General features: G+C 43.3%; 1 pseudogene; it reads right to left on the bottom strand.

Moving 5' to 3' along the window:
- Window positions 1-24,354, bottom strand: LOC149435364 (forkhead activin signal transducer 3-like; annotated as a pseudogene).
- Between the last annotated feature and the right edge of the window lie 2,904 nt (window positions 24,355-27,258).

Raw genomic sequence — 27,258 nt, 5'->3', positions numbered from 1 at the left:
TCAGTAGCCATTGGGTCTGTACCCTGAGTACGCCCCACCCTGAGATAAATGCTGGCTATAGACATTTTGAGGGTGCATGTAGCCCCTATGTTGTGGATACACGGGGATGTCAAAGATGTCACCTGTTCTATTGGGAGGGAATTCTGAAGAGGAGATTCTGGCATCAGAGGGTCTCGGTGGGGGAGACATTTGGGGTGTCAAGCTGTGAGAGCAGGCATCCCTCCACTCTGCATAGGTGGAGCTGGAATACGAGGAAGGCAAGTAGTTACCCAGAGGGGAAGTTGGGGTAAAGCAGGAGAGGGTGTATGCTGGGAGGGGCCACCACATTGGGGGCCGCACATTTTGAATATGATGTTGGAAGGTTCCATAGGATCGCTGGGAAGGTTGAGGCAGGATCTATGTTTGGGGGTTGGCACGGAGGGACCAGCCTCCTCATCTGCTCTGACCACAAAGATTTCTTTTGAAAGATTGAGGTGGTGAAAGTCTACAGATCTGTAGGGCTGTCCATGCAGGATATAAGGGGCCAGGTCAGGAGGGTAGGCTTCTTGCCGGGTGACTCTCGTATTCTGTAGCTTCATGGCGTCAGCAGGAATTCGGCTCACATCCACCGTCCAGTAGTTTCCCTTTAGTGGATCTTTTAGGACCTGCAAAGAGTGAGAAGACATTAGAGGCGTAGGCCGGCACAGCAAATTCACACAAATCTATTACGGGTCAGGGGAACCGATCCTTACGGCCTATTTATAATACAGACAAATAATTTCCCCGGATCTGCCCTTCTCCAAAACAGGTTGGTTTTTTTTTTTTTTTTTTTTTTCTTTGGTTACAATATGTAGAAAATGAGCGAATGTTAAAAATAGTTTGGTAAAGTAGAACTCTGTCCAGCACTCTTCTTTGCTTTATATAGAGTGGGGAATAGCTGGGTCCCCTATCGAGTGTGTAAGGGGGCTCCCTGGTTGGCTGAAATTGACTCCTGCTGTGCTAGAATACCGGGCTCCACCCACATGGAAGAAAAATACATTTGAAATATATTTTAAATATTCTTCCCAAATATATTGACATATATTTGAAATGCTACACTTTTGGCCGCATTCAATATATTTCAAAATATTATATGTAAAAAATATGACTTATTTGTAAAAAAAAATCTGAATATATTTAAAAATATATAAGATTTTTAACTCATAAAAAAAGTCGTTTGAAATGTGTTTTTTTTTTTTTTTAAATATTTTTCTTATATTTTGTAATAACGCATTTAAACATGCAGTCCGAAGGACTGTCAACTGGCCCTTTGTTTGCAAAGTTTGGGGACCCCTGGTCAGAACCTACATCACCTGTAGGGGGGATACTTTTCACAATTTTCTTCCCACTGACACCATCGATCTTAGCTTTCTCTAAGGGGGGACATTCCTCCCAGTGAGCACAAGTGTAAGGAGCGTTCTTCCCACCCAACCATCTCGCTCACGTATCAGCAGGACCACAAAAATGGGTAATGTTTTGGGTGAAATCTGATGTACCTCTCCCTGAGTCTGCAGGGTGATGTATTACTTTACCTTTCACTGTTTTTTGCAATTCTAATGTAAATACAGTCATGGCCGAAATTGTTGGCACCCTTGATATTTTTCCTGAAAATCAAGTATTTCACACAAAAAAGGTATTGCATTAACACATGTTTTGCTATACACATGTTTATTCCCTTTGTATGTATTGGAACAAATATAAAACAGAGGCAGAAAAGCAAATATGACATAATGTCACACAAAACCCCAAAAATGGGCTGGACAAAAGTATTGGCACCCTTAACTTAATATTTGGTTGCACACCCTTTGGAAAACATAACTGAAATCAGTCGCTTCCTATAACCATCAATAAGCTTCTGACACCTCTCACCCGGAATTTTGGACCACTCTTCCTTTGCAAACAGCTCCAGGTCTCTCTTATTGGAAGGACACCTTTTCCCAACAGCAATTTTAAGATCTCTCCACAGGTGTTCAATGGGATTTAGATCTGGGCTCATTGCTGGCCACTTCAGAACTCTCCAGCGCTTCTTTGCCATCCATTTCTGAGTGCTTTTTGACGTATGTTTGGGGTCATTGTCCTGCTGGAAGACCCAGGATCTTGGACGCAAACCCAGCTTTCTGACACTGGGCCCTACAGTGCGACCCAAAATCCTTTGGTAATCCTCAGATTTCATGATGCCTTGCACACAGTCAAGGCACCCAGTGCCAGAGGCAGCAAAACAACCCCAAAACATCATTGAACCTCCACCATATTTTACCGTAGGTACTGTGTTTTGTTCTTTGTAGGCCTCATTCCGTTTTCGGTAAACAGTAGAATGATGTGCTTTACCGAAAAGCTCTATCTTGGTCTCATCTGTCCACAAGACGTTTTCCCAGAAGGCTTTTGGCTTACTCAAGTACATTTTGGCAAACTGTAGTCTTGCTTTTTTATGTCTCTGTGTCAGCAGTGGGGTCCTCCTGGGTCTCCTGCCATAGCGTTTCATTTCATTTAAATGTCGACGGATAGTTCGCGCTGACACTGATGCTCCCTGAGCCTGCAGGACAGCTTGAATGTCTTTGGAACATGTTTGGGGCTGCTTATCCACCATCCGGACTATTCTGCGTTGCAATCTTTCATCAATTTTCCTCATCCGTCCACGACCAGGGAGATTAGCTACAGTGCCATGGGTTGCAAACTTCTTGATAATGTTGCGCACTGTGGACAAAGGCAAATCTAGTTCTCTGGAGATGGACTTGTAACCTTGAGATTGTTGATATTTTGCCACAATTTTGGTTCTCAGGTCCTCAGACAGTTCTCGTCTCCTCTTTCTGTTGTCCATGCTTAGTGTGGCACAGACAGACACACAATGCAAAGGTTAAGTGAACGTCTCTCCTTTTTATCTGCTTTCAGGTGTGATTTCTATATTGCCCACACCTGTTACTTGCCCCAGGTGAGTTTACAGGAGCATCACATGCTTGTAACATTCTTATTTATCCGCAGTTGTGAAAGGGTGCCAATACTTTTGTCCAGCCCATTTTTGGAGGTTTGTGTGACATTATGTCGAATTTGCTTTCTTTCCTCCCTTTTTTTGTTTTGTCCCAATACACACAAAGGGAATAAACATGTGTATAGCAAAACATGTGTTAATGCAATACGTTTCGTGAGAAATACATGATTTCCTGGAGAAATATCAAGGGTGCCAACAATTTCGGCCATGACTGTAAATATAATTGAGTTAAACAAATGTTGATCATGAAAAGAACAATTTAAAGGATGTTCCCCTCCTGCTTGGGAGGTTTGGTAGCACTGTGGTCAAGGGGTTAGCAGCTTGGTCAAGGCGAGGGAGGTCACAGCCCAATGGTTGCAAATCACTGCCATGAGGGAACCTCGTAAATTATTGTATTTATACACAAACTGCCAATCGGCCAATCACAAGGCAGCATTTAGGCATCTAGACGTGGTGAAGACGACTTGCTGATGTTCAAACTGAGCATCAGAATGGGGAAGAAAGGGGATTTTAGTGGCTTTGAACATGGTATGGTTGTTGGCACCAGACAGGCTGCTCCGAGTATTTCAGAAACTGCTGATCTACAGGGATTTTCACGTACAACCATCTCTAGGGTTTACAGAGAATGGTCCGAAAAAAAAATGTGCAGTGAGTGGCAGTTGTGTGGAGGAAAATGCCTTGTTGATGTTGGTGTTCAGAGGAGAATGGGCAGACTTGTTCCAGACAGGGCCGTGGATAAGGCGGTACTACCAGCCCTCCTGTATGGGGCCCAGGCCTGCAGGGGGACCCAGGCAGCTGGGTGAATCAGATGTGGGCAGGAAGGGTTAATGCTGCAATTACTGGGACCAATCCCCTGTATGTCTCCGCAGCAGCTGGAAGTTGGGTTCTCCTCCTCTCCCCACCCCCTGCCCCAGAGCTGGCAATCAGATGCTGCAGAGAGAAACATACAGGGGATCAGTTCCAGTAATTTACCAGCCTCTTCCATTCCTGAATGAACCCAAGTGATCTGTACTGATCACTCACTGTGTTCATTCATAACTGAAGCCTAGTAAACTGTGTGGGGGTTTTTTGTGGGGGCATTTTTGCTGACACCTAATGCTCATATATCTTGGTGGGGAGGGCGCTATTTGGCACGCTCGCCCTGGGATCTTGATGACCTTGTCCCGGCACTGCTGGCTAAGCCCAATAAGTGGAGAGGTGCACGACAAAAAAAATGTCCTTTTCGGATTTATTCGTTATGTAATCATTTCATCATATTGGTTACATTAGAATCATTTGTTTTTGGAATTTTTGTATATTCGGATTTGTTTCGTATGTTCATTTTTCTGAATTGCTTCAGATTTTCGGAAGATTGGCTATATTTGTTTTTAATGTGTTACTTTGTCATTTTTGGAGATTATTTATGCAGTCATCTGCTATTCCAACCCACAAAGTGAAATGAAATGATCTCATTGGCTGACAGTGGAGTCATGTGCATCCAAAAGTAACAAATGGATGAACTTTGGGTTCATTTGTTTTGATTTAGAGATTCTGATGGATCCACCTCCCTCCAACCCAAACACAATAAGCAGTACTCATCTTATTTCACTTTTTTTACCTTACCATATTTATTGCAATATGTTTGTTTTTTATATGTAGCGCATTTTTTAAAATGTTATTGCAAAAAAAACCCCAAAAACTAAATGAATTCAAATTATTCCTTATGTTACAATAATTCAAATGCTTTCAACATTAACAAAAGGCACAAACTGTTGCATCATGTCATCCAAATGAAACAAATGAATTTATTTTGTATAGTGAAATTCATTATTATTGTGATTTGGATACATCCTGAAAGTAATCTGAATCTTTGAATAACATTTTGGCAGAATTCCAATTCCTTCATAAACGAACCGCAAATGTCTACCAATAAGAACGCTTTAGCTGCAGTCATTATGTATTCGTCACATCTGTTCAATTTTATCAACTCTACTCTCAAAACACAATATGAAGAAGGCAGAAAAAATAGAGTAAAAAAAATTTGGAAAACCCACAAATTTGAAAAACACAAATCACACGAACAACAAATACAAACCATAAAAAAAACCAAATCATTTTTGTAAATGAATGTCTGTGTGAGGTTTTTTTTTAATTTTTTTTTTTTTTCTCCCCTTGAATTCAGCCTGAGTTTATATGCTGCAGATATAACAGAGGCAGCCAGAGGACTAAATTAAAAATATATTTACAGTTTATATAAGAAATTCACCCTACTCCTTGAACTTCTATTTTTAATACATATTGGTAAATTCTTTTCTGCCTTTTGTTGGCCTACCGGAGGCTCATTTTCTTAAATTTTTTGCCAAAAATAAAGATTTTCCCCTCTGACTGGTCCTTATTCTGAGCTGGTCTCAATGTCCCCCCCCCCCCCCCCTTCCCCTGCCCCTAGCTGCAGTAAAGCCCCAAGAAGTCCCATAATGGGGGGTTAGTTACCTGGGAAGTTTGAGCTTCCTCCCGGGGGCGCTCTGGATCACCATGGCAGTCATGGCCATGTAGGAGTATGGTGGTTTGGCGTATCTTTGATAATTCTTCTTTTTGCTTTTCTTGCTGTGCTCGTCATTTGACTCGGGGGGGGGGGGGGGCTTTGGGGTCTCCACTGGCCTCTCCAGGGCAGTTCTCGATGTCTGGCAGAATTCTGTCCAAGTTGGTGGGGTCAGACAGGCATGTAGAGGCGATTCCAGAGACTGTGGACAACCTCCCCCCCCCCCCCCCCCCCTTTTTCTTTTCTTTTTTTTTTTTTTTTTGTCAGGTGTTGGAAGTCTGGGGGTTGCCCCACCCTGGTTTTATGATGTAAATGTCCCCTTTTATGAGAATAGGGTGTCGCCTCTCATTCTGCAGAGGGTCCCCATCCCTCCATTCAATGGAGGTGGGTGATTGATATGTATATGTTGTGTAGACAATATGCTGCTCCCATGTGTATAATCTGCATGAACTACATTATGGAAGTGTATATACCTGTGGCCAGAGTGTTTGATTTATTCATTTATTGATTGATTTGTATATCACATGCCTAATTTTAATTTATACTAAAGACATTTTTATTTGACCTTACATTTTCCTCCCTTTTTGTCAAACATTTTGCTGACACCTTTACCAGGCTTAGGATGCCTTTTGTTAGACTCACTCAAGGCTTCCATCCTTGAATTTGGAAGTACTTTCAAGGTTGCAAATATTATTCTTTTGAATAAGGTTTTTTTATTTTATGGTTTTTTTTTTTAAAATAACTTTTATCCAGTTAATAATTACAAATGCATTGAATTTTTTTGGTGCAGATGTGATTTGAGCCATACAAATGGCTGTCAGCCCCTGTCAGGTTGGCTGTGCGGGGCCCATTGTTTCTAATGGCAGCCCTGCACACAGACATTGCATGTGATTTGCACAGGAATGGGGTTCCAATCAGATTCCCGCACAGGTAGTCAGCTTCAGGGTCACCATCCACGCTACAATGTGATTGTACAATGGCCAATGCCAATCCAGCTCTATGGTGCCGTGCAGTGAGCACAGGGCCCACTAGAGGACGTCGGGCCCTCAGGCCACCCTCATGAAGTCTGTTTCTGATTGTTTGGTCAGACATTCACACCAGTGGCCTGCTGGAGGACATTTTGTAGGGTTCTTCTATGGCCCCGTCCAGCCCTCCTAGAGTAACTGCCTGTCTACTGGAATCTCCTCCGTGCTTTTGAGACTGTGCTGGGAGACACAGTAAACCTTTTGGCAATGGCCTGTATTGATGTGCCATCCTGGAGGAGTTGGACTGCCCGTGCAACCTCTGTAGGGTCCAAGTATGGCCCTCATGCTACCAATAGTGACATTGACCCTAGCCAAATGCAAAACTAGTGAAAAACAAAAGATGAATAGTAAAAAAGTCAGTGGCCTCCACATGTAAAACCATTCCTGTTTTGGGGGTCGGCTCATTGTTACCCATCCAGTGCACCTGTTAAATTCATGAGCACCAAAGCAGCTGAAACTGATTAACAACCCCCTCTGCTACTTACCTGACCAGATCCATATCCCAGGAGTTTCATTGACTTGATGCTAGACTCTGATCAACAAGTGTTCCTTTAATTTTTTTTTTTTGAGCAGTGCATATATTTATTTCTTTGATTTATCCACCCATAAGAGTAGACTTTCTCAAAGCTAGGAAGTTGAAAGACTTTTTTTTTTTTTCGGCTTTCTTTCACATCATGATTTTCCAGGTTTATAGTGTCAGAGTATAATTATATCCAAAAAGGGAAATTCATTGAAAATGCCAGGGCCTTCCTCCTGCAGGTTGGAAATGCTTTTTGGTCTTAAGTAATTTTCATGCAGTGTTGTCACCAGGGAAGCCACTGTAACCACTTGGACTGTTTTCACTGTTGATAACCCTCCTCCCTACCACCCATAAGTGCAGGACACAACTCCAACAGGGCTCTTGTATCTGGAAGGAGGGATCTAGCTTGGATCCTTCCTCCTGGCAAATGTCTTCCCACAGTATAAGCAGTATAGTCCCTGGGATCCTCTTCTAGCCTTTTCCCCAGGGGACAAATGAGTAATGCCAACTTGAATGGGTTCCTCCTCTTGGAGAGGTTGAAAGGACCCAGAAGGTCTGATGGAGAAGTGGAGTACTATGAGGCAATGAGGAACAAACCTCTCCTCTAAACGTCTGTCTATACGGATGGTTACTTGCATGGATTCATTCAATGACCTTGGTTCAGGATAGTGTACTAAGGAGTCATTGAGTCTGATAAGTCTAACCTGAACTGGCCTGTTAGAGCTGGATCATTCCACCCTGAGTCAGGTGACCAGTGGCAGAAATCAGAACCGTATTGCTCAGTGGTGCGTTTTACCCTGACATACTGACCTAAGGTTAGTTTCTGCCGAGTGCCCACGGTCAGGATCATCATAGAGTAAACCCAGGGCCTTGAAAAATGATTTGACTGACCCTTGAGCTGGGTCTTCATCAGTCAAAACCAGAATGTTGGAATGAGACCAGCAGCCATGATGGAACAGGAACGCTTAGACGTTCCTCACACAAGGGCTGGGGGACGGATTCCTCAAAATGAATTGTGGCCATAGAGAAACTTTAATTATGGAAATAATACCAGCAAAGAACCAAGGAGTATTGTATGTGGTGGTGTTGGCTTAGAAGCAATATGAAAAGGCTTCTAATGCTACCCACAGATCTCAAGGTAGAGGCCAAATCATCCCCACTAATTTAGTGGCACCCCACAATGGAAGCAGGTGGGCCAATGACTTCAGGTCAGAATTTCATCCACTGATTGGTGGACATTATCAGCAGAAGTCCTCACCAGAGCCAGAGGCCAAGGGAAATCTTCCAATGGAGACAAATGTTTCAGTGACAACTTAAGATTAATTTTTCCTTCACTTCATAATGAGCGCCTATGGTAAAATACTAAGGTGTGACATATAGGGGGGTTTAGTTTCAGGTGCACCAAAGAAGACAGAGCTGGCAACAGTCCTTCTTTTTGTACAATTCATGTGTTAGTATCTAATCTCTCTGTTCATTGGTCATTCCAAGCTGTCCCCCTTTTTTTTGATCTGACAAATAGACCTTTCAATAGTTTCCCTTTTTATCCAATGTCTAAACTGCTAGATCAGCCTTTCTCAATCAGGGTTCCTCCAGAGGTTGCTAAGGGTTCTGTGAGCAGTGGTGGACTGACCTCTAATGGAGCTGTCGTAGTTCTGGGACTGGCATCACTTCATAAAGCCAATCATGTGACCAGTGCAGCCACTTTTTTTGGCCTCATTCACTTGATCATATCTATCTGTACACCTGTGTGAGGGGTTGTTTTCACCCACGTAGGATGGACAGGTGTATTGTGCAAACCTGTGCAGGGAGCTTGTTCAAATCAGTGTCCTGATCCATGATCTATGCATTGAACCTGCATGGATGAGGACTCCATGATGTTCTTGGAGATCTGTGAAGGTCCAGGCAGCCAGTCTTACCTCATTTAGAAAGAAGGAAAAGATCAGATCCTGGATATGGAAACACTTTAAAACAATTCTCAGTGCAGGTTATGTGGGGAATGATCCCCTCTTTGTCACGTAGTGCTTATGCTTTTAGACAAAGGTATTTGAAAGATATGATTTATTATTATACAGGATTTATATAGCGCCAACAGTTTGCTCAGCGCTTTACAATATAAGGGAGACAATACAATACAATTCAGTACAGAAGGAATAGGAGGGCCTGGCTCAAGGAGCTTACAATCCAAAGGAAGGGGGAGGGGATACAAAAGGTGATGGCTGAGCGGGATGATCTGCTGGAGGTGATTCAAGTACAGTTCTTAGGTGGAGGTGGGGGTAGGCTTCCCTGAAAAAGTGAGTTTTCAAAGATCCCGTAAAGGCAGACAAGGTGGGGGCTGACCGGACATACTGGTTTAGAGTTCCAGAGGATAGGGTTGGCTCTGGGGAAGTCCTGGAGGTGAGCGTGGGAGGAGGTGATGAGGGAGCTAGAGATGAAGTCTTGGGAGGAGCGGAGCGGGTGATTTGGGCGATGCCTGCGGATGAGGATGGCGATGTATCTAGGGGCAGTGTTGTGGAAGGCTTTGTAAGCCACGGTTTAGACTCTGGTGCCTTGAGACTGAAAGTATAACTAAAGGTAAAACTTTTATTTTAGGTTTGGATACCGTGGGGGGGGATTAGAACCCCCATCAGGTTCTATAGCTTTCTGTGTCCCCATTAGTGATCAGGACAAGGGGGGGAATCTCTCTATCATGTCCCCAGAAAAGTCATATTAGAGGAATCTTCCAATGGGGGACATTAGTGCTGGTAACCCAGGGGACCCAAGGAATTCCTTTTTTTAATTTTTAGGGATTTCCTCCTACTTTATTTGGCTATGGGACAGGAAGTAAAGGGAAATCTCGCCAATGGGACACAGATGGCAAAAAATAAACTTACAGAAGTTATAACCTGCCTTTACTCCATCCAAAATTGGGGGGGAAAAAAAGTTTTGCCTTTAGTTCTACTTTAAAATAGTGTTCAAGGTCACCATGAATGGAAAAAGGTTGAACAAAGACTGCTGTGTATGGGGAATTGATGGAATGACATTTTACCTATGCAACACCACCATCAATGGGGGAGGGGAATGATATCTCAAAACACCATCACTTTTCCTGCCATGATTAGCCTAATATACAACAAGGGATCCCCCAAAAGCTGCCATGGGGTAACTTTCCACTGGCCACCACTGTAGGGGGACACGTCTACACTGGCCACCAATTTAAAGGGTTTTGGTCCAGAGGAGGCAGAACTGGAGCAACTTTGCCATTTGAGAAAAACCCTTCCTTCCCCAGGGCTGCAGGATCATTTCTTGGATCAGAAAAAGTGGATCTCCAGGGAAAATGAAAAATGACATACATGATGCAGTTTTTCAGGGCCCATTCACACCAGAAACTGCATGTAACTGCGCCTTTTTTCCTTGTACATATGCATGCAGTTGTATGTTTTTACATGCATTTGATGCATGCTTTTCTAACTGCCTTTGACCTGTGAGGTCACTTCTTTCCTTTGGTTTCTATGTGCACTGTGATGAGTTTTTGTGCATTTGCGGTGTGGAAAAACGCAGCATGCTGTACTTTTCTGCACTGCAATGGTATGAACTGCATCAGCGTTGTCACCCTATGGACAGGGCAGTCTTGGGTGGACAGATCATGTAGACTTTACCACTTGCTGCCCAAAGCAATTTTTACATTTCTCACATTTTTAAATTTTTTTTCCTAGAAAATTACTTAGAACCCCCCAAATATTCTATATTTTCTGAAAGAGGCCCAGGAGAATAAAACGGTGGTTGTTTTTATGTCACATAATAGCCATTTATCAAATGCAAATTTTCAGGAGAAAATGCACAAACCCAGTATAATACACACATCTATTTATTATTATTATTATTATTATTATTATTATTATACAGGATTTATATAGCGGCAACAGTTTGCTCAGCGCTTTACAATAGAAATTACGCACATCTTTTGGTAAAATCAAAAATGTTGTGCCAAGTACAGGCGTACCTCAGATTACAAACGCCTCAGACAATTTTGAGAAAACAATATTTGTTTACTTTTTGCTATTAAACATGTCCAGTAAAATTTTAAATCCAATTTCGCCATAAATTTAGGCCAAAATGTATTCTGCTCCATATCTTTGCTAACAATCCCAATGCATGTAAATTAATTGATTTAGGTGAAAGTGTTTAAAAAAAAATCCCTATATATATATATATAGCCAATTGTAAACTATTTTTACTAGTAATGGCAGCGATCAGTGACTTGGATTCGGACAAGCTTTGTCAGTGCCTGGGTTTGAACCTCTGCCTTCTGTGGTGAGAGGCAATGTTTCTTCTTGCTGAGCCACCTGGAATGCTGGACAGCTCCCTTGACAATTATTTGGATGATCCTACCTTGACCTTGTTTATCTTGAACCTTGAACCCCTTGCTCCTCCCATGAACTTTCTGATAAAAGCCATGTCTCTGTATTTCCTGTTTGCCAGATTATTGTGCCTTTCTCCAGCCAATATCCCGCTTGTCTCTCCTGCTGCCGTCTATACCTTCGCTACCAACCTTTTTGGCTTTGGTTCTAACACTCCCGAGCAGGGGCGGACTGACAACTCATGGGGGCCCCTGGGCAATAGGGGATCATGGGGCCCCTGTGTCCTTGCCCAAACTCAAAAAAAAACCTATGAAAAAGGTAGCAGGGGCATCTCATGGGGCCCCCTGCTGACCCCGGGCTCTCGGGCAGTGCCCGAGTTTCCAAATGGTCAGTCCGCCCCTGCTCCCGAGCCTATGCAGGTTGATGCTATCAAGAGGTCCATTTCCATTCAGGAGAGAGAGAAGACTTTCAGAGAACTTGTGTCTATATTGTGAAGACTCTGTTAGGACAATTAATTGCATAATGACCAAAGTTAGAACAATTGCTGTGATTGAGCCTGAACAAATAAACTCTATAAGCCAGTCTGTCTCTCCACTGATTCCTGAAGAGAATTTAGTGTTCACTAAATTCTCTTCAGGAATCAGTGGAGAGACAGACTGGCTTAGAGTTTTTTGTCATCCCCATTAAACTTGTATCTGAGGGCCGTGACATCTCCTGCTCAGCTATGCTGGACTCCGGGGCTGGGGGGAACTTTATGGATATAGAATTTGCCCACAACAATATTTGAAGCATGAAATACATTTACCCCTATTGATATGGAGACAGTTGATGGGTCACCCTTATCTTCAGGACCTGTTACCCATAAGACGGTTCACAATGGTCAGCCTCAAACAGTTTCAGGGGAGACCATCAGCTTTCAGCTGATTATGTCACCCAAGTTTCCCATCATCCTGGGCATTCCTTGGTTCTCCACTCACAATCCTTCCATCAACTGGGGAGCACGGACTATAGATTTTACATCCCCCCCCCCACTGTGAAAAATATGGTAAGAAACTTTGCCGACCAAGTTTGTCACCAGCTAAGGAATCGCAAAGTGATATAGTGGCTATCCAGTCATATGACAACTTGTCCCCACAATACCATGAGTTCCGGGATGTCGATGACAAGAAAAATGCTGATCAATTACCCCCTCATCGCCCATATGATTGTCCCCATTGAGCTGCTCCCAGGGGCAGAAATGCCCTTTTGGCCACCTTTTCAATCTGTCAGAACCTGAATTAAAAGTACTCAGTGTGGATCAATGAGAAGGGCTTTATTAGACACTCAACATCTGCAGGAGCAGCCCTGCTCTTCATTGAGAGACTCCACCTTGCGTCCATGCATTGACTACAGAGACATGAATAAAATCATTAAAAACCGTTATCCATTACCCCTGATCTCTGAAATCTTGGAAAGACTTTGTTCTGCCATGATCTTTACAAAACTTTATTTACGAGGGACATATAACATTGTCCTTTGTCAGGGAGACTCATAGAAAACCGCCTTCAGAACCAGGTATGGGCATTTCGAATCCTTGGTTATGCTGTTTTGGACTTTGCAACGTTTCAGCATTTCATCAACAATGTTTTTCGTGATCTGTTGGACCAATTTGTAATTGCTTATCTGGATGATATCCTTATCTTTTCCGATAATTGGGAGGAGCAGCGCAAACATGTTTGCATTGTCTTTGAAAGACTAAGGAAGGATGGACTTTACATTAAATTGGAGAAATGTGAGTTTGAACAAATCCAGATCCAGTTCTTAGGCTATATCATTTCTCCAGAGGGAGTGAGCATGGATCCCGATAAGATCAAAGCAGTGCTAGATTGGTCAGCACCTGGAAATCTTAAGGAAATTCAATGTTTCGTCAGGTTTGCCAACTTCTACAGAAAATGTAAAAAACTTTTCTAAAGTGATTGCTCCAATCACACAGCTGACAAAGGAAGGGGTACCCTTCGTGTGGACCCCTGAGGCACAGGCTGCATTTGAAAAGCTGAAAACTCTTTTCACTTCTGCACCAATTTTGGTACATCCCGATCCTGAACTACCCTTTATAGTGGAAGTGAATACTTCCAATTCTGCCGTGGGAGCTATTGTCTCAGCGAAGTGATGAAAAAATGCAGCTTCATCCTTGTGCCTACTTTTCTCGTTTGATGTCCGCAGCCAAAAGGAATTACGACATTGGAAATAAAGAGCTACTTGCAATTAAGAGACTTTTCTAAATGGAGGCATCTGCTAGAAGGGGCTAATCATCCTGTAACTGTTCTCACTGACCATAAAAATCTGGAATTCATTCACTCGGCCAAGAGATTGAATTCTAGACCAGCACATTGGTCTTTATTTTCCAGATTCAATTTTATTATATATCGACCTGGATCGAGGAATGGTAAGGCCGATGCCTTATCAAGGATGCTGTCTGAGCTTCCCGAGGAGGGCAACTCCAAATGTTCAATCTTAACTCAAAAGCACTTCCTAGGGGCCAAAGACATTCTTGAGTCTTCTCAAAGAGGGGTATGAGAATGACCCACTTCTCAGTGATCCTCCTAGGGGCATTAACCTTGAGTACAAGAACGGCTTTTAAACTCTAGCATACCGTCTCTATGTACCTGAGTCTGCTTGGGTGGAAGTCCTCAAATTAGTTCATGACTCCAAACTGGCGGGACATTTTGGGATTTCAAAAAATGATTACCTTCTGGTGGCCTAGCTATAAGAAGGATATATAGAAGGCACGTCATAAGACACCCCAAGCTTCTCCTTTGGGGTTGCTCCGGCCACTTCCTGTTCCATCAAGACCTTGGGAGTCAATTTCTATGGACTTTGTAGTCTAATTACCTCCCTCAAAAGAAATGACTACTATCTTGGTAGTCGTCGACCGCCTTACTAAATTGGCTCATCTCATACCTGTTAAGGGGTTACCTTCTGCTGAACAAACTTCGGAGTTGATGGTTCGAGATGTTGTTAAATTACATGGAATTCCTGATGATGTGGTATCTGACAGAGGAGTACAGTTTACATCAAAATTTTGGAAAAGTTTTTGTTCAGCTTTAGGGGTAACAGTTAACCTGTCCTCTGCTTTTCATCCAGTCTAATGGTCAGACCGAGAGGACCAATCAAACTTTGGAACAGTACCTTCGGTGTTTTGTCAGTTATCTTCAGGATGACTGGGTGGACTATCTACCTACAGCAGAGTTTGCCTATAATGATGCTGAACATAGCTCCACCTGCCAAAGCCCTTTTTTTCCTCTATAAGGGGTATCATCCAGTTTTTATTCATGATCTCCCTATCGCAACTCAAATTCCTGCTGTTGCCAACAGATTAACTACATTGCAGGAGATTCAGGCGAAGTTGATTGAGACCTTGGGGGAGGCTCAGGAATGTTATCAAAGGGCTGCCGACAGCCATCGCAGATCACTTCCCACCTTTTCATGTGGGCGACAAGGTTTGGCTATCTACCAAAAATCTGAAGGTTCATGTTCCATCTGCAAAGTTGGGCCAAAAGGTTTTGTGGGACCTTTCCAGATTTCTGCTCAGATCAACCCAGTCACCTTTCACTTAAAACTTCATGACAGTATGAAGATTCACCCTGTTTTTCATGTATCACTTTTCAAACCATTTCATGAAAATCCTTTCTCTGGAAAAATTCTTCCACCTGTTGAGGTACAGGGTGAAGAAGAATGTGGTGAAGATTCTTGACTCTAGGATGTTTAGAGGAAAATTGCAATACCTTGCCCAATGGGAAGGATATGGTAAGAGGAGAATTCCACCAGAGGTTTCCCCACAAGCCTGGTCTAAGACATCCAGGGGACCTCCTGTGAGGAGGGGAGTACTGTCAGAGCCTGGGTTCCAACCCTGGGCCTTCTGTGGTGAGAAGCAAAGTTTCTTCTTGCTGAGCCACCTGAAATGCTGGACAGCTCCCTTGACAATTTGGATGATCCTACCTTGACCTTGTTTATCTTGAACCCCTTACTCCTCCCATGAACTTCCTGATAAAAGCCATGTGTCTGCATTTCCTGTTTGGCAAATTATTGTGCCTTCTCCAGCCAATAACCTGCTTCTCTCCTGCTGCCATCTATACCTTCGCTACCAACCTTTTGGCTTGTTCCTGGACTACAATTCTGCCTCATCCTCATCTACTACTGTTTGACCGACCCTTGGCTTGTTGACTGACTCCACTTCTGCTTGATCCCCAACCTGTTCGATCTGATATTGGATTCTGGCTTGCTCATTCCCTGGTGGGGTGATCCTGAGATCTGCGACCTGGTACCAACACGCAGCCAAATCCATCTCCACCATTAGGAGCTCTGGTGAAAACCAGTTAGTGCTTAGACCCCGCACCTCAGGTGAGCCTGCGTCATTTCCCAGGGTGACCTGCCTGTGTACCTATTCTGCTGGTTTCAGGTAAGCCTTTCACTGTTATAGCAACTCTTCTCTGAACCTGACCCAGACCGTGACAGTTAGGGTGGTATTTGGCAGGTGATGCCTGGTTTCCTCCAGACATAATATTTAGAATTGAGGCCAAGCAGTTCAGTCTTGGTTTCATCAGACCAGAGAATCTTGTTCCTTACAGTCTGAGCGTCCTTCAGGTGCTGTTTTGCAAACTCCAAGCCGGCTTTCATGTGCTTTGCCCTGCGGAGAGGCTTCCGTCTAGAAATTCTGCCATAAAGCCCAGGTCGGTGTAGGACTGCAGTGATGGTTGTCCTTCTGGAACTTTGTCCCATCTCCACACAGGAACTCTGGAGCTCAGTCAGAGTGACCATCGGGTTCTTGGTCACCTCTCCTACTAAGGCTCTTCTCTTTTCCTGTGATTGCTCAGTTTGGCTGTTCAACTAGCTCATGGAAGAGTCCTGGTTGTGCCAAATTTCTTCCATTTGAGAATTATGGAGGCCACTGTGCTCTTGGGTACCTTCAGTGCAGCAGAACATTTTTTTTTTTTGTAGCCTTCCTCAGATCTGTGCCTTGCAATAAGGTCTTTGAGGTCTGCAGGCAATTCCTTTTTGGCCTCATGGCTTTTGCTCTGATACAGTATGCATGGTCTGCTGTGAGGCCCTTTACCCACTTGACCTCCAGAAGATTTTACCCCCTTCATGACCAGGGCATTTTTTTTTTTTTTGCGATTCGGCACTGCGCTACTTTGACATCTGTGCAGTCATGCAACACTGTACACAAATGGAATTTTTTTTTTTCCTACACAAATACAGCTTTCTTTTGGTGATATTTGATCACCTCTGGGTTTTTTATTTATGCTATAAACAGATTGAATTTTTTTTTAACTAACAATACTTTTTGCTATAAAATATATCCAATAAAAAAAATTCAAAAACACTTTTTGGTCAAAAGCTGCATGTCTGTTAAAAAAAAAAAAAAAAAAAAACTCAACCAAAGTGTATTGGTTTAGGTGAAAGTTATAGCGTCTACAAATGATGGTGTATATATACTGGATTTTGTTTTATACTAGTAATGGCGGTGATCAGAGACTTATAGTGGGACTGTGATAGTGCAAAGAGGGATCTGACACTGACACTAGTACAGTGATCAGTGCCAATATGCACTCACTGTACTAATGACACTGTTTAGGAAGGGGTTAATATCTGGGGCAATCAAAGTGTTGTGTTTTTTTTAACAAAGGGATGTGATTAGCTTTATTCCGTTTGCAGGCAGACAAAAACCGGCACATTCCTTTAGCTATTGACTCTGCAGACAGTGACTTCTGTGCGCTTCAGCATGCACTATTATACATGGAGATCATATCCCCCCCCCCCCTTATGTATTATACATGGAGATCTTATCCCCCCTTGTGTATTATACATGGTGATCATATCCCCCCCTTGTGTATTATACATGGTGATCATATCCCCCCTTATGTATTATACATGGAGATCATATCCCCCCTTATGTATTATACATGGAGATCTTATCCCCCCCTTATATATTATACATGGAGATCTTATCCCCCCCTTATATATTATACATGGAGATCTTATCCCCCCCTTGTGTATTATACGTGGTGATCTTATCCCCCCCTTGTGTATTATACATGGTGATCTTATCCCCCCCTTGTGTATTATACATGGTGATCATATCCCCCCCTTGTGTATTATACATGGTGATCATATCCCCCCCTTGTGTATTATACATGGAGATCATATCCCCCCCCTTGTGTATTATTCATGGAGATCCTATCCCCCCTTAATCTCCTCCTTTTCTCAAGAGAATAAATTCAGTTCCTCTAATCTTTCCTCCATAGCCGATCTCCTCCATGCCTCTTATCGGTTTAGTTGCCCTTCTCTGTACTTTCTCTAGTTCCCCAATGTTCATTTTGTGAATTGGTGCCCAAAACTAAACTGCATATTCCAGATGAGGTCTTAACCTCCCCTGGCGGTATTCCCGAGTGCAGCTCGGGTTAAAGTTTCAGCACCAGAAGTGGTAACCCCGATCTACGCTCGGGCTTACCATGCGGTGCTGCTCCAGGATATGTTTGTCACTTACCTTGTCCTGCGCTCCCGCGATGTCCCTCCTGCAGTGTTCCTGGCAATGTCCTCCGGCCGATGCCGTCTTCTGGGTTCCGTCCCCTTTGACGTCGGGATGTATGGGGGCCGGAACCGGTGGGAAACTTGAAAGTGACATTCACTATAATAACGTAGTAAAACATTACTGTATCAAACCATTTCACATACATTTTGTCCCTACTGCTTTTGTCCGGCGACCTGCCTGCATTTTTACTGTTCTTTCTGCCTGGAAACGTCCATGGCGTCCAAAAAGCATCCCTTTTAGTTCCTTCTCCACCATTGCCCCTCCCAGATGTACCTCCTATGTATGATGCATGCATATTCTTGGCCCCCAAGTGCAGAACCTCACATTTATCAACATTAAACCTCATTGGCCCCATAGTCCCCCAATTACACAGAGCATTTGAGGTCGGCTTGTAAGGACGTTATTCCCCGGCACAGCTTGGTGTCATCTGCAAAGACTGAAATGGGATTTATAATCTCAGACCCGATTTTATAGTTTATAAATACATGTGAACAATTGCAACACTCGTGCCCAACTTTAGTAAAAATTCTAAGTTTATTTGAAGTGAATACAAACAGGCAAAATAGAAAATGACCGATATATACACATGTGGTGCAATGCCTTTGGACTGTAGGTCATGGTTGTTGCCACCTTCACTGGGCCATGTTGGGTGCCAAAATCTTGGGTAAGGCTTGAAGTGCAGCTAGTCCTTGAGACAAAAGTGACTAGCCCAAGACCAGCCTTGTCTCTACAACTGGCCAATCAGTAGCCATTGGGTCTGTACCCTGCATATGCCCCACCCTGAGATAAATGCTGCCCATAGACATTTTGAGGGTCCATGTAGCCCCCATGTTGTGGGGATGCCAAAGACCATTCTATTGGGAGGAAATTCTGAAGAGGAGATTCTGGCTTCAGAGGGTCTCGGTGGGGGAGGCATTTGGGGTGTCAAGCTGTGAGAGCAGGCATCCCTCCGCTCTGCATGGGTAGATCTTGAATATGAGGAAGGCAAGTAGTTACCCAGATGGGAAGTTGGGGTAAAGTAGGAGAGGGTGTATGCTGAGAGGGGCCACCACATTGGGGACCACACATTTTGAATATGAAGTTGGAAGATTCCATAAGATCCTTGGGAAGGTTGAGGCAGGGTCTATATTTGGGGGTTGGGTTGGTGCCGAGGGACCAGCCTCCGCATCTGCTCTGACCACAGTTTTGTCCTTTGAAAGATGGGGTGGTGAAAGTCTACAGATCTGTAGGGCTGTCCATGCAGGATATAAGGAGCCAGGTCAGGAGGGTAGGCTTCTTGCCAGGTGCCCATATTCTGTAGCTTAATGGCATCTGAATTCAGCTCACATCCACCGTCCAGTAGTTTCCCTTTAGTGGATCTTTTTAGGACCTGCAAAGAGTGAGAAGACATTAGAGGCGTAGGCCGGCACAGCAAATTCACACAAATCTATTACGGGTCAGAGGAACCGATCCTTACGGCCTATTTATAATACAGACAAATAATTTCCCTGGATCTGCCCCTATTTTCCAGAATACGTTATTTCTTGGGTTACAATATGTAGAAAATGAGCAAATGGTAAAAATAGTTTATATGTAATAAAGTGAGCGCTACTAATAGAATAATCAAGTAAGCAGCTAATAGCACTGAAGATGATCACAACCACCTTCGGTATAAATAAAATAAACAAAGTGCAGCGCTTTATAACAGGTTAAAAAGTTCGACCTCAAAAGTTCGACCGAGGATCGATCTATAGACACACATTTAAATGTTCATATGATCAAAATAGGCAATATGTGAACACAGCTGGAAATATGGTCCGGGAAATGGCAAGAATGCGCACTCACCGACCGCACATAGGAAATGCGCGTTTACGTGTATCCAATCAAAACGAATGTAGATATCCCACAGAGAGAGATGTCCTCAATCGATCTGCTGGGCTAATGGATCAATCACAGGCACATGTTCCTTCCAGGTACAGGTGTTCCTCCTCTGGATGATATGTAGCTGTGTCTGCCGACCCCTCAGTGGGGGGTAAGAAGTGGGAAAATACTCATGGTGTAGTATGTCAAATATTTATTGATTGATAAAAGTAATTAAAACCTAGGTCAGTAATATCACTGGCAATGTGCCATAAAACACATATAAAAGTGGAGAAATACGTTACTGACCCTTTAAGAGCAAGCACCCAGACCTCCTCGTGGTCTGGGTGATAGAGAGGCGTCACAGGCTGTCAGTTCCTCCTGAGGCCTTTCGTGCTAAGGCACATCTTCAGAGGGGATGCTGACAGCTCTGTGACCGACGCCAAATGAATAAGTAGAGAAAATGCGGGATTCGCGCATGCGCAATAGATCGCCGCCATTTTCCGGAGGACCATACAACTGCGCATGCGCGCACATCGAAGCGCCATTTTGCCATAGATATATACAACTGTCAGCAGTGGCATAACTAGCCAAGCTGACAGGACGCATATACAGCGCAATTGAGCCTAAAGCATATGGCTCAGAGTACCCAGGGGAGTAGACCAGCAAAATCTTTTAGTTTGTATCCCAATAATACGGCAACGGTGCCTCATTGATTAGTTCACCATAGTTAAGGTGACACAATAAGGGGGTGATGTGAATGAACCCATATTATGAAAAAAAGCGCTCAGAGTGCCCATTGACATTGACAATAATCCAAAACCTCATTACATGCAAGTAATTGACTGTCTGCCAGAGAACAAGAAAGATTAATAGTTGTCCACTGCTATTGATCAGTATATTTGCATCTAGAGACGCCATTATTATGCCGGGTCAAGATGCATCTCTTAATTGATAGTACTTCACCAGTTTAAGGTAAAAGATAAATTGGCATTAATATATGGCAAAAATAGATGATCCAGGTGCAAAATACTTTGTATACCACTAAGCATATTCAGATATATAAATATGAGTGACATATCATTCCATATACAAATAAATAAATAGATAACTTATAATTATAAAATGGTAAATTGAATAGAATGACTTGTAATCAAATACACCAGATTAAATAAAATAACATAAAAATAGATAAAACTCAGCTAGGGATAATGTCTAAAATATCTAATATCCTACTCAATAATTGATTCTGTCTTTAGAGATACCAACTCATTACCAGAGATATAAATATAGGTTGTGCATACTACGCACCTCCAATTAATAAAAGACGAAAGGACAGAAGGTATTCAACCATAAAGAGATAATAAAATGGCATAACATATTGTTGGCTGTAAAAGGCATTAATTATTTGCTATATAGCAATGAATATCGATTTCAATATTGTGCCCTTTGGGGTGTAGGGTATCAAGTTCATACACCCATTTTGTTTCCGCTTGTGATACGGCCCTGGTTTTATTCAGACCCCTCCAGTGTGGCGATATTATTTCGATTCCCACAAACTTGAGGGAAGAGGGGTCGCAATTATGGAATAGCCTATAATGGTTCGAGAGTGAATGCTCTCTATAGCCCTTCCTTATATTGGCTACGTGCTCTCGCAACCTCTCGCAATATTTGACATACTACACCATGAGTATTTTCCCACTTCTTACCCCCCACTGAGTGGTCGGCAGACACAGCTACATATCATCCAGAGGAGGAACATGTGCCTGTGATTGATCCATTATCCCAGCAGATCGATTGAGGACATCTCTCTCTGTGGGATATCTACATTCGTTTTGATTGGATACACGTAAACGCGCATTTCCTATGTGCGGTCGGTGAGTGCGCATTCTTGCCATTTCCCGGACCATATTTCCAGCTGTGTTCACATATTGCCTATTTTGATCATATGAACATTTAAATGTGTGTCTATAGATCGATCCTCGGTCGAACTTTTTAACCTGGTAAAAATAGTTTGGTAAAGTAGAACTCTGTCCAGAACTCTTATTTGCTTTATATAGAGTGGGGAATAGCTGGGTCCCCTATTGAGTGTGTAAGGGGGCTCCCTGGTTGGCTGAAATTGGTTCCCGCCATACCAGAACACCGGGCTCCACCCACATGGAAGAAAAATATATTTGAAATCTATTTTAAAAATATTCTTCCCAAATATATTGATCTATATTTGAAATGCTACAAAAGTGTGTGTGTGTGTGTGTGTGTGTGGTTAAAATGACTTTTTATATATATTAAAAAAAAAAAATTGAGTATATTAAATATATATTTAAAAATATTCAGTTTTTTACTCAAAAGTAATTTGAAAAATATTTTTCATAAATTTTGTATTAAAAACGCATGTTATCCTTCAGTGTATAACTTCAAACATATCAAAATATTTTTTAAATATATTTCAAATATATTTTTCTTCCATATGGGCATTCACTAAAGCAGATCGCATGCGTCATTGGTGTCCGGACACAATGGGGGGAGATTTACTGAAACTGGAGCACTCAGAATGTGGTGCAGCTGCGCATGGCAGCCAATCGGCTTCTAGATTCAGCTTGTTCAATTAAGCGTTGGCAATAAGACCTGGAAGCCGATTGGTTTGTATGCAGAGCTGCACCAGATTTCGCACTCTGCAGTTTTAGTAAATAACCCCCATTTTCTCATTTCACTATGCCGGTTTGCGGTATTTATCACAAAACACTCAACACGCTCAGTAGATACGGCATAAAAAGGCGTTCAACTCGATTCACAGAAGGAAATAAATAATTAAATGCATGAGGTTTATAAGTAGTGGTCCAGGCATGCAGTATTTAATGTGTTACTAAACCCGCAACAGTAACTTCAGTCTGTATATGCAGTATACATGTATTCACTATAGCCGCTCTCCCCAGGCCCCACATTGACCATGGCCGCTCTCCCCGGGCCCCGCCTTGACCATGGTTAAGGCTTGTAGGAGGAGTTTTCTTTTTGCTCTAGGAGGATGCAGAACCCCTGACGCTCTGTCTGGACAGTGCTTGTTGGCCCTGTGCTAATCATTTGCACTCTCCGAAGAAAAAGAAATAAGAGAACCTCTAGCAATACACACGAAACTGAGCATGTGCTGAATGGCTACAGGTTCAGTCGGTCTTATCAGGAGAGAAGACATGGACATTTGTACAAGAGGAGGAGGAGCAGAAGAAGACAGGATCAAACAGCCTTTTTACACAATGCAGTACCACCCCTTATGCAGAACCAAGTATAATATAAACTCGTAGTAATAATAATAATAATAATAATAATATGGTGTTAAATAATTTGTATGGAATTTGTTAAAAACAACAAACAAAGCAGTAAAATTTGAATCCCTGCAGCTGGCAACAATAGATCCCCTGGCAACAATGGACCACACCCCAGCAACAATAGTTACCCCCCCCCCCAGCAAAAACAGACCTCACTCCAGCAATGACAGATTCCCTGTAGCAACAATAGACCTCACCACAGCAACACAATAACCCCCACACAATAATAGACCCCTCACACAGCAACAATAGACAACCCACAGCAAAATATCATCCCCGGCAACAGACCTCCCAGCAGCAATAGACCCTCTAGCAGCCAGGCCCCCCCTCAACAGTAGATCCCTAACAGCAACACAGAACCCCCAGCAGCAATAGATCCCCACCAGCAAAAATAGACCTTCACACAAAATCATCCCCACCAGTGACAATAGATCCCCCGCAGCCAGCATTACTAGAACCTCTAGCAGCCAGGAAACCCCCCTTCCAACAGTAGATCCCTAACAGGACCCCCAACAGTGATAGATCCCCACCAGCAAAAATAGACCCTCACACAACCATCCCCACCAGTGACAATAGATCAGCCAGCATCAATAGTCCCTGCAGCACACACCACACCCCTTCCCATTATATACATTCAGTGCTGGAACTGCATTTCCCCGTGTTCCCGCTGAAGAAAAGCCCTGCATATCACAATGGTCTAATCCAGTGGTCTCTAAACTGTGGCCCTTTGCTTGCCTTTGTCTGGCCCTTGAGGCACTATTCCTCCCACTGATGCCAATGACGGGGCACCATTGCTCCCACTGACGCCAATGATGGGTCACGATTCACCAACACATCCCAGAAGCACCAAGTCCTTACCTTTCTGAAGCAATCATTGGAGGAGAGGTTGTGTCTAACAGAGTCCTTCCAGCCCTGATAATCCCCCCCCCCAAAGAAAGGGAAAAGTTTGCTGATATCTTGGAGGTTCTGATGGAAAAAATGACAGTTGGAAGTAAATGAGAATGGCCATAAACCCAGATACATACTACCTATTACATTATATGAGCAATATTTATCTCCATTCCCAGGGTTGACCCTCACCAGGAGACCTTCACTGAGATACTTAGGAGGACACCATTGTAGACCTCTTGGGTATGCCAGGAACCCATCGGTCATACAAGGCTTCCTACGTTAAGCATGTGGCAAGTGAAGTCACCATACAGACAGAACTCATTGGGCATGCTTGTATTGAATAGAGTAGGTGGCACTTTCTGAAGAAGTTTGGTGTTGGAAGCCAAATGTACGCGTTGGTGAAAGGAACATCGCTGTCCCGGGGAGGTCTCTGGATGAATGTTGTGATCCCATGGGGGAAATTTCCTTTATTCCCCTCACCTTCAAGTCAGATGAAATCTCTCCAAAGTGAGGCAAATCCCAAGTTAGACAGTTGCCCCAGGAACAATTGTCCTGACTGGAAGGGTTCCGCTCTATTCCTTTGATGGGAAATGCCAAAATATTGGGCTGTCACCAGAACTTTCATGCCTGGGGGGGGGGGGGGCTCATGGTAAATCTCCCCAGTGGGGACTTAGACGGCAATAAAAACCAAAATAAAATGCAAAAACACCCCCCTCTATAAAATCATTCATTACTAGAAAACATCTTCACAAAGCACTGGCTAACAGGGCCGGGACAAGGGGTGGGCAGGAGGGGCGGCTGCTTTGGGCACTGTGGTATCATGTGAGGTGGGGGGCACCACAAGAAGTTTGGGGGGAGGGGTTTGTGTTGGAAGAGGAATTTGTGGGCGGCAGGGGGCAAAAATTGGGGAAGTGGTGATTTGGGGGATTTGTGTTGGGAGGGGGATGGTGGGAAGAGGATTTGTGCAAGGACAGCCCACATGGAAGAAAAATATATTTTAAATATGCTTTAAAAATATTCTTCCCAAATATATTGACACATTTTAAATCCTACAATTTTGGCCGTATTCCATATATACACCAAATAGTATTTATACGGTTTGACAATTTAGTCTTCATGTATTTTTCGGCCCAATGCAGCCGTTTCTGCTTGTGAGCATTGGTTAGTGGTGGCCGAATAGAAGGTTTCTGCACAGTTGCAGGACTCTGGAGGACTCTACACCTTGATGTCCGTGGGACTCCAGAGGCACCAGCAGCTTCAAATATCTGTTTGCTGCTATGTAATGGGATTTTAGCAGCTGCTCTCTTGATCCGATGCATGGATCTGGCAGAAATCTTCCTCAATGTGCCTTTATCTGCACCAACCCGTCTGTGCTCTGAATCAGCCACAAATCTCTTCATAGTGCGATGATCACGCAGACGTTTTCCTGAAATATCAAATGTTTTCATCCCTCGTCCAAGGCATCGAACTATTTCACTCTTTTCGGCAGCAGAGATCCTTTTCCTTCCCCCATGTTGCTTGAAAATGGCACTCTGCTTAATAATGGGGAACGCCGTCCTTTAGTAGTATTTCCTTCAATTGGGCTCACCGGCCAATCTAATTATCACAGCTGTCCCAGATTGTTTTCACTGATCAGAAGAGCCCTGACACACAATGCAATCCATGAGTTACACTGAAAAACTAAATATTTCATCTTTGTGACACTGAAATAGAATTTGCATAATTTGGAACAGGGTGTATAAGTACCATAAATAAATATCTCCCTTTGTGTGGTTTGGTACATCCAGGAGCCCACGGTGGGTGTAGTTGGCCCACACATTCATCTACTGGGGGTTGTGGGTGTTAGTGAGCTAATATCTTTCCCCTCAGCTCCTCTCTCTCCCATTGTGGGGACGATGTGGTCCTCCATTTAGGGAAAGGGCATATTGTGGGGGTTGTTGGGGGGGGTTTGGGAGTGTTTTGTGGGGTGGGTTGAGTCTGGGGTTGCATTTGGGAGGGTTGGGGCAGTTTAGTCCCAGTGGACTGTCCCACCTTTGGTCCATTCTGGAGGGTTCCCCTCTTGAGTTCTCTGCTGGGGGGGCAGTGTCCTCCGCTATGTAGGATTGTCATGTCTCCGATGGTCTAATACTGTTTATGGGGCATAATAACATTCATCTGAGGTTAGCCAATCAGGTGTGCAGACTTTTTTTCTTCCTTTCTTTTGTTTTTGATATATTACTAGGTAGCCCCCTTCCAGATATTCTGGTGGCACCTCCTATTTTTTTGCATTGTGTGGGGACTCCCCAGCGTTTCCCCTTTTCTCTGTTTTTTTTATATGAATTAGAAAACGCCAGTTGGAGACAACTATACAGTACTTGTGATTGTTGGCTGTTGGACGGACGGCACACTTGGATACGTTTCTACAAAGTTCATTTAAAGGGTCTATCCACCCAAAAATGATGTTTTTAGTTATAGGTCATATCATCCCCCTGATGTCTTAGATATGCCCACAGTGAGATCCCAACCTTCTTCCTGTTCACTTGATAGTTTTGGGTGTCTCCGCCCACCTTTTTGTGTGTTCCAGAACCTTCTGTTATATTCTCTATAACATAAAATCAATTAAAATGGTGCCGGGATGGTGGGAACCCTTCATAATGAAGACAGCAGGTGTGGAGAGCAGGGAGATACAGGACTCAACTCAGGGGGTTCAACTCACCACCATTGTCCAGATCCTGAAATGTCACCTTATGGGTGGATTGACCCTTTATGAATGCCCTGTATATATCAACTATATAGTTCTTAAAGTATTCAGACCCCCTTCACTTTTTTCAAAGTTATGTTGCAGCCGGATACTACAGTTGTTTAAATCCATTTTTTCCCCTCAATAATCTACACTCAGCACCCCGTAATGACAAAGTGAAACCAGAATTTTAGAAATCTATAAACAGTGACTAAAAAGAGTACACATAAACAGCGCTATGGGAAAACACAATGTCCAACTGATCTAAAAAGATAAAGGAAAACTTCCACCAAAAAAAAATTATAAAATAAAATTCTATTGTGAAAAGTTCAATTCATTCCAGTGGTAAGTGTCTCTTTCAGATAAAGTGATCCACCATCCATGTGATCCTGCAGTGATTAACACCCCATTGGATTCAACACTCGCCAGTAGCTGGTGAGTAACCAGCCGTGGAAAATCACTGCACACTGGTAACTAAGATCTTAAAATAATGATCACGTGGTCCCGGCATACG

The sequence above is a fragment of the Staurois parvus genome, unplaced genomic scaffold (assembly GCF_062004578.1).
Source record: "Staurois parvus isolate SC_StPar_1 unplaced genomic scaffold, SC_StPar_1.0 ptg001528l, whole genome shotgun sequence".
Classification (NCBI taxonomy): Eukaryota; Metazoa; Chordata; class Amphibia; order Anura; family Ranidae; genus Staurois; species Staurois parvus.
The sequence above is the reverse complement of the archived record's forward strand: the minus strand, read 5'-3'. Positions and strand labels throughout refer to the sequence as shown.